The sequence below is a fragment of the Hemitrygon akajei genome, chromosome 5, assembly GCF_048418815.1.
Source record: "Hemitrygon akajei chromosome 5, sHemAka1.3, whole genome shotgun sequence".
Lineage (NCBI taxonomy): Eukaryota > Metazoa > Chordata > Chondrichthyes > Myliobatiformes > Dasyatidae > Hemitrygon > Hemitrygon akajei.
This window is the reverse complement of record NC_133128.1, coordinates 152881381-152897635: the sequence shown is the minus strand read 5'-3', so window position 1 is coordinate 152897635 and position 16255 is coordinate 152881381. Positions and strand designations below refer to the sequence as shown.

The 16255-nt window shown below is 41.6% G+C and overlaps 1 long non-coding RNA gene across 2 annotated transcripts in view; it reads left to right on the top strand.

The window, feature by feature from the left end:
* The window catches only part of LOC140728337 (uncharacterized), a 176519-nt gene extending 160823 nt beyond the window's left edge, over window positions 1–15696 (top strand). The window contains exons 3-4 of one of the 2 annotated variants that reach the window (XR_012099053.1): window positions 14067–14099; window positions 15484–15696. This is a non-coding gene — a long non-coding RNA (uncharacterized lncRNA). The remainder of the gene's footprint in view (window positions 1–14066; window positions 14100–15483) is intronic. The other variant, XR_012099052.1, reaches the window with a different exon arrangement.
* Window positions 15697–16255: the final 559 nt, after the last annotated feature.

Genomic DNA, 16255 nt, shown 5'->3' with positions numbered 1-16255 from the left:
CCATTCTTCTAATTTGTCTAAGTCCTGCTGCAATCACATTGCTTCCTCAGCACTACCTACCCCTCAACCTATCTTCATATAAGCTGCAAACTTTACCACAAAGCCATCAATTCCAATATCTAAATCATTGACAAACAATGTGAAAAGTAGCGGTCCTTAGCACTAAGCTGCCAGTCCTACCTCCCTGCAATCAAGTCACATTAATGACTACAATGTCATAATTCCCCATGCTGATCCATGCCCTAATCTCACCTGCCTTTCATACAATAGACCTTACATTGAAATATACGCAGCACAGAATATTCATCCCACCATGATCAACCTTTTGATCCCTGACTTTACATGGAGGCTTTGTTAAGGAGTATTCTGGAGTTATGTGAATATAACAGATATTAATTCAAATAAGAACTGGGCTACAGTTCTATAAAATCAAATAAGTTTAGGAAGCTTGCAATTAGCTTTCATTTTTTTATGGTGATTGGAAGCAGTAAATTGAAGTCAAAAGCACACTGCTCCACAGACTAAGGAACTGCAGATGTAAGAACCAAACTTTAAGACAATGGGTGTTGTATTGATTGGATTGTATCAAACCCACAATACAGTTAAATTATATGCAACATTGTGACTTGAGTTCAAGCTGGTGGACCAGCTGGATGTTGTCAAACATGGTCACAGGTATAGTTTTTGTGTATTTATCATATCTGTGTACTCAGAGACAACCCTAACAACATTAATTTTGGGGTTTGGCTTTAGTGTCAACAAACAGATTTAGAATATTTATGTTAATTAATTTCTCCCAAAGGCATTTGGACCTTCAGAGTTGTCTTATCAATTACAATGTGCTTCCACTATGTATCTCAAAGGAACCATTTGTCAACCCAACATATTGAAGTAAATAATGTTGCTGTAATGATTGAAATTCTATTGAATTGCTTGCTGTTACCTTTGAACTTAAGAGTATAAAAATGAAATGTACATTTGGGATGGAGATCCTCTACCGAGAATTTCTCCAGAATGATGCCTGCTTGTTGTGACGAATAAAGGTTTCTAAGTCACCAGCTTCAGTGTCTCTCCAAAGACTTGATCACAGCCACAACAGGCTTAACAACATTTTTTTCTCCACAGCCACTCCATTATCTGTTCTTGTGTTCAGGTTCCCACCCCCCTGCAGCTCAGGCAGGAAGGCAAAGGTGGGGGGGGTGGTAAGAGATGGAATTACATCTTTAGAAAGAGGCGACATCGGGTCAGAGAATGTTGAATCTTTATGGGTGGAGTTAAGAAACTGCAAGAGTAAAAAAAAACATTATGAGAATCATATATAGGCCTCCAATAGTAGCCAAGATGTGGGGTTGAGATTGCAAAGAAAACTGGAAAAGGCACGTAATAAGGGTAATGACACGATTGTAATGGGGACTTCTACATGCAAGGGGATTGGGAAAATCAGGTTGGTGTCAGATTGCAAGAGGGGGAGTTTGTTGAATGCATACAAGATGGGTTTTTAGAGCAGCTTATGCTTGAGTCTACTCGGGGAAAGGCAATCTTAGATTCGGCGTTGTGTAATAATCCAGATCTTATTCGGGAGCTTAACTTAAAGGAACCTTTAGGAGGCAATGATCATAATATGATTGAATTTATGCTGCAATTTGAAAGGGAGAAGCATAAGTTACATGCATCAGTATTGCAATGGAATAAAGGGAATTACCGGGCATGAGAGAGGAGCTTGCCCAGGTGGATTGGAGGAGGATACTGGCGGGGTTGATGGCAGAGCAGAGATGGCTGAAGTTTCTGGGAATAGTTCACAAGGCTCAGGTTAGGTATGTCCCACAGAAGAAGAAGTTCTCAAATGGCAGGAGTAGGCAACCATGGCTGACAATGGAATTTAAAGACTGCATAAAAGCTAAGAACAGGGCATATAAGGTAACAAAAATGAGTGGGAAGTTGGATGATTGGGAAGCTTTTAAAAGCCAACAAAAGGCAACTAAAAAGGTGATAAGAAGGGAAAAGATGAAATATGAGGGCAAAGTAGCCAATAATATAAAACAGAATACTAAAAGATTTTTCAGTTATATAAAGAGTAAAAGGGAGGTGAGACTTGATATTGGACCAGTGGAAAATGATGCTGGTGAGGTAATAATGGGGAGACAAAGAAAGATACCAACAGTGTGCCAGAGGTCCATGAGTGTCAGGAAGCAGGAGTAATTTTCATTGCTATTACAAAGGAAAAAGTGCTAGACTAACTCAAAGATCTTAAGGTGGATAAATCACCTGGAACAGAGTCCTGAGAGAGGTTGCTGAAGAAATAACGAGTGCATTGGTCATGATCTTTCAAAAATCACTTGTCAAAGAAAATGTCACGGCAGTACTCAGACAGGACAGACTGAAGAGCTTGTCTAGTGAGACTTTATTGGTAGAACTGAGGAATAACAAAGGTATGGACATGGTAATGGGATTATTTTATAGACCACCCTACAGTCCATGGGATTTAGGTGAGCAAATTTGGCGAGACATCACAGACTATTGCAAGAAACATAAGTAAAAGAGAGGCAAGAGTAGATATCAGACCACTTGAAAATAATGCTGGAGAGGTTGTAATGGGGCCAAGGAACTGGCAGATGAACTGAATAAGTATTTTGCATCATTCTTCACTGTAGAAGACGTTAGCAGTATGTCAAGAGTGCCATGGCACAGAAGGGAGTGCAGGTGTTATTACTAGGGTGAAGTTTAGAACCAGAATCAGGTTTATTATCACTGGCATGTGATGTGAAATTTGTTAACTTAGCAGCAGCAGTTCAATGCAATACATAATCTAGCAGGGAAAAAAATAAATTAAATAAAAATAATAATAAATAAGCATGTAAATCAATTACAATATATGTATATTGAATAGATTTTTTAAAATGTGCAAAAACAGAAATAATGTATATTTTAAAAAAGTGAGGTAGAGTCCAAAGATTCAATGTCCATTTAGGAATTGGATGGCAGAAGGGAAGAAGCTGTTCCTGAATCACTGACACTAGACACTAGAATACTACATCACAGTACAGGCCCTTCAGCCTTCGATGTTGTGCCGATCCATATATTCTTTTTTAAAAAGTACTAAACCCACACTACCCCGTAACCCTCTATTTTTCTTTCATCCATGTGCCTGTCCAAGAGGCTCTTAAATACCCCTAATGTTTTAGCCTCCACCACCATCCCTGGCAAGTCATTCCAGGCACCCACAACCCTCTGTGTAAAAAATTTACTCCTGATGTCTCCCTAAACTTCCCTTCCTTAACTTTGTACATATGCCCTCTGGTGTTTTCTATTCATGCCCTGGGAAACAGGTACTGGCTATTCAGCCTATCTATGCCTCTCATAATCTTGTAGACCTCTATCAAGTCCGCTTTCATCCTTCTACACTCCAAAGAGAAAAGTCCCAGCTCTGTTAACCTTGCCTCATAAGACTTGTTTTCCAATCCAGGCAACATCCTGGTAAATCTCCTCTGCACTCTCTCCATAACTTCCACATCCTTCCTGTAATGAAAGTTTGTCTTCAGGCTTCTGTACTTCCTACCTGATGGTAACAGTGAGAAAAGGTTATGCCCTGGGTGCTCGCTTCAAAAGGGGAAGGATCTGAAGGTAGATAAGTCACCTGGACAACAAGAGCTACACCTGAGACTTCTGAAAGAGGTAACTGAAGAGATTGTGGAGGCATTAGTAATGATCTTTCAAGAATCACTAGATTCTGCCATGGTTCTGGAGGACTGGCAAATTGCAAATGTTATTCCACTCTTCAGTAAGGGAGGGAGGAAGAAGAAAGGAAATTACAGGCCAGTTAGCTTGACCTCAGTGGTTGGGAAGATGTTGGAGTCAATTGTCGAGGTTGAGGTTTCAGAATACTTGGAGGCCCATGATAAAATAGGTCAAAGTCAGCATGATTTTCTTAAGGAAATATTTTGCCTGACAAATCTGTTGGGATTCTTTGACGAAATAGCGAGTAGGATAGACAAAGGATAATCGATAGATGTTGTGTTCTTGAATTTTCCAAAAAAAAATTTGATAAGTTGCCACAGATGAGGCTGATTAGCAAGTTAAGAGCCCTTGGTCTTACAGGCAAAATATTAGCATGGATAAAGCATTGGCTGATTGGCAGGAAGCAAAAAGTGGTAATAAGGAGAGCCCTTTGTGGTTGGCTGCTGGTGACTAGTAATGTTCTGCAGGGGTCAATATTGGGACTGCTTCTTTTTATGTTGTATGTAAATTATTTGGATGACAGAATTAATGGATTTGTGGCTATATTTTCAGATGATACATTGGTTGGTGGAGGGGCAGGTAGTGCTGAGGAAGCAGCGAGGTTGCAAAAGGACTAAGACAGATCAGGAGAATGGGCAAAGAAGTGGCAGATGGAATACAGTGCCGGGAAGTGTATGGTTATGCACTTTGTTAGAAGGAATAAAAGCATAGACTTTTTAAAATGGGGAGAAAATTCAAAAATCTGGGGTACAAAGGGACTTGGGAGTCCATGTGCAGCATTCCTTGAAGGTTAACTTGCAGGTTGAGTCAGTGGTGAGGAACGAAAATGTAATGTTAGCATTCATTTGAGAGGACTAGGGTATAAAAACAAGGATGTAATGCTGAGGCTTTTATAAGGCATTGATGAGGCCTCACTTGGAGTATTGTAAGCAGTTTTGGGCCTCTTATCTAAGAACGATATTGGAGAGGGTTCAAACGCAGTTCACAAAAATTATTCCGGAATTGAACGGCTTATCATATAAAGAACATTTAATGTCTCTGGGTCTGTACTCACTGGAATTTAGAAGAATAAGAGGGGATCTCATTGAAACCTATCGAACTTTGAAAGGCCTAGATGAAGTGGATGTGGAGAGGATGTTTCCAATGGTGGGGGTGTCGAGGACCAGATGGCACAACCTCAGAATAGTGGGATGCCCATTTAGAACGGAGATGAGGAGGAATTTCTTTACGCAGAGGGTGACAAATCTGTAGAACTTGTTGCCAAAGGTGGCTGTGGAGGCAAGTCATTGAGTGTATTTAAAGCGGAGGTTGATAGATTCTTGATGGGTCAGGGTGTGAAAGGTTATGGGAGAAGACAGGAGAATGGGGTTGAGAGGGAAGTGGATCAGCAATGATCAAATGACAGAGCAGACTTGGTGGGCTGAATAGCCTAATTCTGCTCAACTGTCTTGTGATCTTATGGATATGCTAAGAGCAAAAGGATAGCAAGGACAAAATAGAATCTCTGGAAGGCCAGAGTGGTAATCTAAGTATGGAGCTGGAAGTGAAGAGAGGAGATCTTAAGTGAATTCTTTGCTTCTGTATTTACTTGGGAGACAAACACAGAGTCAATATATCTGAGGCAATGTAGCTGCAAGGTTATGGACCATGTGCAGATTACAGAGGAGGAGGTGTTTGCTGCCTTGAGGCAAATTAGGGTGGATAAATCTCCAGGGCCTGAGAAAGCGTTCTCTTGGATTCTGTAAGAGGCAAGTGCAGAAACTGCAGGGGTCCCAGCAGAGATATTTAAAATGTCCTTAGCCATGAGTGAGGTGCCAGAGGATTGGAGAATAGCTACTGTTGTTTAAGAAGGGCTTAGGAATAAGTCAAGAAATTATCGGCTGGTGAGCCTAACATGAGTAGTAGGTACATTATTGGAAAATTTTCTAAGGGACCAGATTGTTAATTTTTTGGATAGACAGAGTCTGATGAAAGATAGTTAACATGGCTTTGTGTGTGGTAGGTCGAGTCTAATTAATCTTATAGAGTTTTTCGAGGAAATTACCAGGAAAGTTGATGAAGGGAAGGCAATGGATGTTGTCTACATGGACCTCAGCAAGGCCTTTGATAAGGTCCCACATGAGAGATTGGTCAAGAAAGTTCAGTCGCTTGGCATTCAACAGGAGGTAGTGAATTGGTAGTTGATGGAAGAAGCTAGAGAGTGGTAGTAGACAGTTTCCTCCTGAGTGGAGGCCTGTTAATAGTGGTATGCCATAGGGATCGGTGCTGCATCTGTTGTTGTATGTTATCTACATCAACAATCTGAATGATAATGTGGTAAACTCAATAATCAAATTTGTATGACACCAAGTGTTATTGGACAGTGAGGAAGACCATCAGAGCTTGCTACAGGATCTAGACCAGTTGGAAAAATGAGCTGAAAAATGGCAGATGGAACTTAATGCAGACAAGTGTGAGGAGTTGAATTTTGGGAGGACTGACCAAGGTAGGTCTTACACAGTGAGCAGTTGGGCACTGAGGAGTGCAGTACAACAGAGGGATCTGGGAATACAGATCCATAATTCCTTGAAAGTGGCACCGCAGGTGGATAGGGACATGAAGAAAGTTTTTGTCACATTGGCCTTCATAAATCAATGTATTTGTTTCTAAATCAATAAATTAAAATACTGTTAATTGTATACAAGACACTGAATAATCTAGCTCCTCCATATATTTTGGAGTGTTTATCCCCTTACATCCCTAATAGTAATCTTGGATCTGTGAATACTGGTTTGCTTAGGGTCCTTAGAGCCAAGCATATACTAAGAACTGGTGAAGCGTCATTTTGCTCTTATGCACCAAAAATCTGGAATACTCTACCAACAAAGATATACCAGGCTAGTACTGTGGAATGCTTCAAAACATTTCTAAAAACCTACTTTTTTAATTTGGCCTACTTATAGGATTACTTAATGCCTGTTGAAGTTGATTACATGTATATAATTTGGGATATTCAGTTACATTTTATTCTATATAATCTTTGTCTATTCTTATGATTTTTAATTTTGTCTTATATTTTTATGACTATATTTATTGATCTTTACGATCTATGTAAAGCTCTTTGGGCCTGCATCTTAATGTATGAAAGGTTCAATATAAATAAAATTATTACTATATTTATTACTGAGTGCAGGAGTTGAGATATTATGTTGAAATTGTATAAGACATTGGTGAGACCTAATTTGGAGTACTGTGTGCAGTTTTGGTTACCTACCTGCAGGAAAGATGTAAATAAGATTGAAAAGGTACACAGAAAATTTACAAGTATGTTGCTGGGACTTAAGGATCTGAGTTATAGGAAAGGTTGAATAGGTTAGGAATTTATTCCCTTGAATGTAGAAGATTGAGGGGAGATTTGATTGAGGTATCCAAAATTATGAAGGGAGTAGATAGGGTAAATGCAAACAGGCATTTTCCACTGAGGTTGGCTGAGACTACCACTGAGGTTATGTGTTAATGGTGAAATGTGAAAGGTTTAAAGGGAACTTGAGGTGGAGTTTCTTCACTCAGAGGGTGTGGAACGAGCTGCCTGTGGAAGTACTGGATGTAGGTTCAATTTCAACATTTAAGAGAAATTTGGCTAGATACATGGATGGGAGGGGTATGGAGAGTTATGGTCCATAAGACTATAAGACATAGGAGCAAAATTAGGCCTTTCAGCCATTCCATCATGGCTGATCCTGGATCCCACTCAACCCCATACACCTGCCTTCTCACCAAATCCTTTGATACCCTGACCGATCAGAAAATGATCAATTTCCACCTTAAATATATACACAGTCCAGGTGCAGGTTGATGGGGCTAGGCAGATTAATGGTACAACATGAACTAGATGGGCCTGCTTCTGTGCTGTAGCGTTCTATGTCTCTTTGCCTCTCTGACTATGAGTTTGTACCTTTCTGTGACTGCTTGGGTTTCTTGGAGGGGTTCTGTTTTCCTCCCGCATTCTAAAGTCATACGGTTAGGGTTTGTGAGTTGAGGACAAGCTATGTCGGGGTTTGTGAGTTGAGGACAAGCTATGTTGGCGCCGGAGATGTGGCGGCACTTCCGGGCAGCCGAGCATAATCCTCGCTGATTTGATGTGACACGAATGAAGCGGCTCACTGTATGATTTGATATTTCAATGTGCACATGACAAATAATCTTTAAAATCTTTAAAAACTTCAAACTTGTTCATGTCCCATCCAAATGGTCTGACTTACTATGAATCTGTGCCAACTTTCCATGCCATTGGCTGATGGTTCGATACAGCCTTGCGCAAGCTTTGAGGATACTAAGGGACTTGAAACACAACAGTAAGTGGGTCATGAAACACAGGGAGGTGAAACAATGCAAGCACAGCAGCACCCTATCTAAAGCAAATAGCTGATCAATGAAGGATTTCACTTTCCATGGCATGGATGATCCAAGCATTAGACCAAGAACAGCTTTTGTGCAGGACTGGAGATGGGCTATAAATTATGGAGAGCAACTTGCAGCTAATCTGAACCACTGAACAAAATTTAGTAGCGCCTATTAATCCTAACTTCACTTTTTTTATATCCTTAAACTATGCGCTAAGCAGCTAAGACATATGAGGAACAAGTACATTCAGGATGAATGGCACGCCCAGGATTAATGACCAGAGTCTATGATCAGTGGGAGCCTCCCTATTACTTAGTGTTGCTCCGTAATCAGGAACATGTCCAAAGTTAACTTTGTCTGTTGTGGTGGTGTGCCCTACATCAGCAAGGGTTTCTGTGACATAAGACAATCATTCGGGGGGAAGTGGGAGGTGAACATATTATGCCTCCCTCCTGCACAAAATATCTAAAGAAGACTTTTGCCTGCCTAGTTGACCAAGCTGTCAAATTTGTTAAATACACAGAGTTTCTGACCTTCAAATACATTCGGGAACATTGGAAAACTAGATAATTACACTTAAAAACAATTCAAGCAAAAATGTTGAAAATAATTCATAGGATTTAAATAAATTCAAACTTTATTTTTTAAACAATCTTAAATTAATTGAAATTTACCTCAGTCCTTTGCAGCTAATTTGCTGCATGGAAATCAATAGTGCAATGGTTGTCTGGTGAAGTCAGCACAAGAAAATCTGTGGAGGATAATTATTCCAACTTTCCAGATCTCCTCAGATATTGAGGAGAGAACAGAGGCAGTGTGCTGACAGAACAACACTGGCCGAGTGCTGACAGAGGAACACTGGCCGAGTGCTGACAGAGGAACACTGGCCGAGTGCTGACAGGGGAACACTGGCAGAGTGCTGACAGAACAACACTGGCAGTGTGCTGACAGAACAACACTGGCCGAGTGCTGACAGAGGAACACTGGCAGAGTGCTGACAGAACAACACTGGCCGAGTGCTGACAGGGGAACACTGGCAGAGTGCTGACAGAGGAAATGTACACTACAGCTGCAGTTTGGCATTCAATACTACCATCACCTTAAAACTAATCAATAAGCTTCAAGACTTTGGACTCAATACCTCCTTGTGTGACTGGATCCTTGATTTCCTCATTTGCAGACACAGTCAGTTCAGATTGGCAACAACATCTCTATAATCTCCATCAATATGGATGCACCACAGGCCTAACCCTCTGCTCTACTTGCTTTATAATTATGACTGTGAGACTAAACACAGCTCCAACACCATATTTAAATTTGATGAGGATACGACTGCCATTGGCCAAATCAAATGTGGTGGCAAATTAGTATTTAGGTGGAAATCTGGCTGAGTGGTGTCACAACAAAAACCTTTCACTCAATGTCAGCAAGACCAAGGAGATGATTATTGACTTCAGGAAGAGGAAACTGAAAGTTGCTGTATCTCTTACCTAACCCATGAGCTGACTTCAGTAGGCAGAGTTTGTAGATTTACAGCAATGTGACTTTTTCATTAACATATAACATAACTTCCTTCCAAGGTCTTCACTCGTAGAGCTTGCGCAATAGGACATTTATGAGGATGATTTCCCGGGGAATTTTTTTCCTTCTGTGGCGTGAGGAGGGGCAAACAACATGGGTCCAATACAAATTCTCAGACTGCCACAGGAGATGATGGGAAATACAAATCAAAGCTTAATGGATTGATAGGAAAACCCTCACTCTTTAAATAGAATGGAAGATATCAAATGCATATTCTTACTGTGAGCTACTGACCTATATGTTAACTACTCACCAATCTAGTGAAAATAGTGATGTAAAGTTCACCAATCTAGTGAAAATAGCATCTCAATATCACCAAGACCAAGGAGATGGTGGTGGACTTTAGGAGATCTAGGCCTCATATGGAGCCAGTGATCATTAATGGAGAATGTGTGGAGCAGGTTAAGACCTACAAGTATCTGGGAGTACAGTTAGACGAGAAGCTAGACTGGACTGCCAACACAGATGCCTTGTGCAGGAAGGCACAGAGTCGACTGTACTTCCTTAGAAGGTTGGTGTCATTCAATGTCTGTAGTGAGATGCTGAAGATGTTCTATAGGGACTAGCCATTAGGTTAGGGCTGGATGAGATGCTGGCCATGGTTCCCACAAGAGTACGGAAAGCATTCAAAAATGGGATGTGAATTCTGGCTCTCCATCAGTCACTATATCCTGAGGGAAGTTGTGCACCTTGAACACATGTTAAACCATGAGTGGGGCAGACTGAACATCCTCTACATAGCACCATCCAGAGACAGAGAAGCAGTTTCAGCGACAGGTTGCTATCGATGCAATGCTCCTCAGACAGGATGAAGAGGTCAATACACCCCAATGCCATTAGGCTTTACAATTCAACTGCCAGGAGTAAGATATGTTAAAGTGCCGGGATTGATTGTATTTAATGTATTTAAGTAAACTACTTAAGAACTTTTTAAAAGCTATTATTAATGCTTTTTGAGAGAGTGATTTAGAGGCATATCATATTTTTACTGATTTAAGTATTGTATGAAATTAGTTTTGCTACAACAAGTGTATGGGACATTGGAAAAAATGTTGAATTTCCCCATGGGGATGAATAAAGTATCTATCTATCTAAAGTTCAACCAGGGTGAAAGATGATACAACAAACAGGAACACTATTTGGAGCACTCCTACCTCTGCATAATTAAAAAGCTGAATCTGCCTGCAGCCTTGTGATGCGGAGAGTGCCTTTACAAAGCAGGCCTCATCACTCTGTGTCTTATTTTGTGGTTCTCATCCCTTCTTTCTCCTTCACACTTTCATCCTGTGCACATCCACCCTGTGATGTCTTTCCCATGCAGCCACTTTTGAGCTTAAAATTCAGCTTTTGTTTAATTTATTTTTGTTAGTTTCCAGGGATCCACATTGATCCAAACAGTCTCGCCGTACGATATGTAATCCTTTGATTTAAATAATAATGGAAAAAAGTTACAATGATCCCAATTAAATTAGAATTTATTTGACATATTCAGAATATTGAGAATATCTTGCATTTCATATTTATGAAGTATATAAAGAGATGACACCATGTGAATGCCAAAGGATGCAAGTTTCTCTTACTTCAGGCTTTGATTGATTAACCTTCAATGAATCAATAGGATCAATAGCACATTATTGGAAAGCTCCTTTCACATAAAATCTTCCCCGAAAGGTGCAGAAATTGATCTTAGTTTGATGTACAACAAGATGGGTTGATCTGGGTGGTTAGATCACATGGAATGCTGTTAAGTAGTGCAGATAAGACCCAAGTGCAGATAGAGAAAGAGAGAGACACTGAAGCAGGTTAACAATATTTAAAGTCATTAAAGTTCATTGACTTTAATGAGAACTGTTGCAGAACTTGAAGGAAAAGAAAAACAATAAATGCTAGTCCAACGGGGCCATTAATTAAAACTCTCAAACTGAAAGTTAATGCCAACACTGTGGCTGAAAACAATAACTTAATACTAAATGAGTACTGTTCCTTCACAGCATCAATCAAAATGGTAGAACTTTCCAGCTCAAGGGTAAAGGTAAGCAGAGGGTGAAAATGTTGCTATGTTTTTGGTCAAGTCTCAACAAAGACTGGGCCAAGAGGAAGAGAATTAAATACCATCACAATGAAACATTAATAAGCTAGAACTTGCTTACTCATGAGCACGATTGCCAAATCTGCTCCACAGTCTCCCTCTGCTTGTGTAGACCCAATGGCAGAGTCCGTGGTTTTGCCAGGGCCCCCTCTCTAGGCACAGCTCCCAAGATGCCAGAGACCTGTGCACGCTGGAAATCCTGGATGATAGTTTTGCCCAGGGTGTAACTGGCCGGAACCCAAGCATGCTCCTCAAGGCCATACCCTTCCCAATCCACAAGGTACTGAACCTTGTCCCACACCCACCGAGATGCCAGCAGGCGCTGCACAGTATAGACCAGGGATCCATCCACCAAGTGGGGAGGAGGGAAGGTAATAACTGGACTGAACTAGGAAATATGGAACACTGGGTGGATCTTCACTGATGTTGGTGGGTGCAATCTATACAAGACCTTATTGATAGCTTTCTCCACTATGAATGGTCCAAGTAGTGATGGGCCAACTTGTGGATTTTGACTTTCAGGGGAAGATCCCTAGGTGTCTGCCACACTTTCTCCCTTAATTTGAGAGGCCTCACCTCTCGTCAGAGCCAATCAGCCTGCCATGCATGTCTCTGACCATGCAACAGAAAAGCCCCGGCATGTCTCCACATGCACTTGTAGCTCTGGACCAACTGTTCATCAGCAGGGACTCCCACATCAGTCTCCTCATCAGGGAAGAGCAATGGTTGGAATCCCTTCTGGCAATCAAAGGCGGACATATCAGTGGAGGATGACAAGAGGTTATTGTGGGCAATCTCTGCCCAAACCATTTGGGCGTTTCAGGACGTGGGGTTGGAATAGGCAAGGCAGCTCAGAGTTGTCTTCAGCTCCTGATTCCCACTCTCAGACTAGCCATTAGGTTAGGGGTGGATGAGATGCTGGCCATGGTTCCCACAAGAGTACGGAAAGCATTCAAAAATGGGATGTGAATTCTGGCTCTCAATCAGTCACTATATCCTGAGGGAAGTTGTGCACCTTGAACACATGTTGAACCATGAGTGGGGCAGACTCACAGTTGGGAGTGTAGGGAGACCAATGAAGTGGGCAGCCTTGGAGGATCGATCTACAACGATCAGAATGGTAGTGTTTCCCTTAGACAGGGTAGACCAGTGATGAAATCCACTGAGAGATGGGACCGGTGGTGGTGAGGCATGGGCAGCAGACACTGCAGACCTGCAGAGCGCTGGCATGCTGTCACGTGGAACAGGCAGAGCTGAAGTAGTAAACATCCTGGGACATAGATGACCAGCAAAATAGTCTCTTAATAAATCCCTGGGTCCATTTAGTTCTTGGATGAGCAACTAGAAGGGAGGGGTAACTTAATTCCTACACTTTGTGGTGCACTGTCGCAGGGATGAACAGCCTGTAGAGAGGTCCCCCACCTGGGTCTGGATCTGACTGCTGGGCGCCCCTCTCCTCCACCTCTACTCCCCAGATTACCAGAGCAGCAATCACAAGCAAGGAAGGATGGGCATTGACCTTGGACTCATTAAACAACTGGGAGAGAGCGTCAGCCTTGGTATTCTTGCCATCAGGATGGTAGGTGAGGATGAAATTAAAACGGGTGAAGAAGAGAGCCCAGCAGACTAAATGGGAGTTTCCGAGCATCCAAGTGTAAAAGAAATTCTTGTGATATGTCCAAACCAAAAAGGGATGCGCTGCCCACTCCAGCCAGTGCCGCCATTCTTCCAGGGTCTCCTTGACAGCCAGAAGTCCTTGATTTCTGACATCATAGTTACTCTTGGTCAGAGTCAAGCAACAGGAAAGAAAAGCTCAGGGGTGCGGCTGGTTATCCACAGAAGAGCACTGGGAAAGTACAGCTACAAGGTCTGATAACACTTGTTCTTCCAGCTGGGACCAGGCTAGATGAACTGAGATTACCTGTTGCATTACTTCTCCCCTCACAGATTCAACTGCCTGTAACTTCTCTATCTGGCCGGTGAATGTCAGAGCCAAGATCACGTGTTCTCTCTTTGCTGGGTCCATTTTCATGGTCAAGACTTGCTGTTAAGTAGTTCAGATAATGCCCAAGTGTGCAGAGAGAGAGAGAGAGAGAGACTGAAGCAGGTCAACAGTTCACTGACTTCAATGAGAACTGTTGCAGAATTGAAAGGGAAAGAAAAACAATAAATGCTAGGCCAATAGGGCCATTAACTAAACCTCTCAAACTGAAAGTTAATGTGAACACTCTGGATGGAAGCAATAACTGAATACTAAATGAATACCATTCCTTTACAGCATCAGTTGAGAAAGTGGTCTTCTTTCCCAGAGGTAAGCAGGGAGTGTTGAATTTGTTGTTGTGCTTTTGGTCACGACTCGACAAAACTGGAACGAGAGGAAGGGAATTAAATGCCACCACAATAAAACACCAATTAGATGGAATGTGCATACTCATGACCGCAATTGCTGATCCTGTTCCACCGCCCGTCTGCATGTGTGCATAGACTGCGTCAGAGTCTGTGGTTGTTTCAGAATCCAGGGTGAGCTCGGCAAATGGATACAAAAATTACCTTGGTGGAAGAAGGAAGAAGGTGGTAGTGGAGGACTGTTTTTCAAAGTCGAATCCTGTGACTAGTGATGTGTCTCAGGGATGGGTTCTGGGCCTCCTATTGTTTATCATATATAGGGAGCTTAAGGTAAAGGAACCCTTAGGAGCCAATGATCACAATATGATTGAGTTCAACTTGAAATTTAATAAGGAAAAAGTAAAGTCTGATGTAGCAGTATTTCAGTGGAGTAAAGGAATTTATAGTAGTATGAGAGAGGAGTTGGCCAAAGTAAATTGGAAGGAGATACTGACAGGGATGACAGTAGAAGAACAATGGCTTAAGTTCCTGGGAAAATGAAGAAGGTGCAGGATGGATGCATTCCAAAAACAAATAAATACTCAAATAGCAAAATAGTACAACGATGGCTGACAAGGGAAGTCAAAACTAATGTAAAAGCAAACGAGAAGGCATACAACAAAGCAAAAATTAGCGGGAAGATAGAGGATTGGGAAACTTTAAAAACTTACATAAAGCATCTAAGAGAAACATTAAGAGAGAAAAGATGAAATATGAAAGCAAGCTAGCAAACAATATCAAGGTGGACAGAAAAAGTTTTGTCAAGTATATAAAAAACGAAAAAGAGATGAGAGTGGATATAGGACAGCTAGAAAATGAGGTTGGAGAAATAATAACGGGGGACAAGGAGATGGCAGGTGAACTAAATGAGTATTTTGCATCAGCCTTCACAATGGAAGACACTAGCAGTGTGCCAAGTGTTAAAAGGTGTGAGGGCAGGGAAGTGAGTGCAGTTACTATTACAAGAGAGAAAATACTCAAAAAGCTGAAGGACCTAAAGGTACATAAGTCACCTGCACCAGATGAACTGCACCCTAGGATTCTGAAAGAGGTAGTGGTAGAGATCATGGAGACATTAATAATGATCTTTCAAGAATCATTAGACTCTGGCATGGTTCTAGAGGACTGGAAAATTGCATGTAACACCCTGGTAAAGGGTCCACTGCTCATGTAAAAGTTTTTCCTGTAGAAGCAGTGTTTGGGTTATGGTTAGAGATAAGGGGTGCTTTGGAATGTGAGCTGTCCAATGAAAGGAGTGTGTTCCATGTCGTGTGCCTGACACCGGGGTGATCTGGGTCTTTGTTCGGCAGGAGACGAAGTGAGAAGATACCAGAGTGGAGAAGTCGTAGTATTCAACCTGGAGTGGAGCAATGAGCTGGTGAAGGCCAGGGAGATCGATGGAGGATCAGCGAAGGGGAAACCGTGAGCTCCAACTTGTGCACATTTGACTGTTTCATTAAAATGGGCCCTTTTCTTTTTTTTTAAAATAATCCTTTAGTCAAATTAAAAATTATAAAGCTAAATCATTTAATTGTATATGGTGTACTGTCTGTCATTTCGTGGTACTGGTTTGTAAAAGGGTAACACATCACGCAGCATCCACACAAATAGGGGGATTTGGGTGAGCTTCTCCTCAATCTCACAGGGTGGTGGGTCCAGAGATTGTCTTCCCTAGACTTACGCAGCCGACACAACCTGAGAGTTTCACGCAAATGTCACTCCACTCTTTAAGAAAGGAGAGATGCCGCAGAAAGGAAATTATAGACCAGTTAGCCTGACCTCAGTGGTTGGGAAGATGTTGGAGTTAATTGTTAAGGATGAAGTGATGGAGAACTTGGTGACACGGGACAGAATTGGACAAAGTCAGCATGGTTTCCTCAAGGGAAAATCTTGCCTGACAAATCTTTTGGAATTCTTTGAAGTGATTATAATTAGGAAAGATAAAGGGGTTGCAGTGGATATTGTATATTTGGATTTTCAGAAGGCATTTGACATGGTGTCACACATGAGCCTGCTTACCAAGTTAAGAGCCCATGGTATTACAGGAAACTTACTTGCATGGTTACAGCACTGGCCAATTGG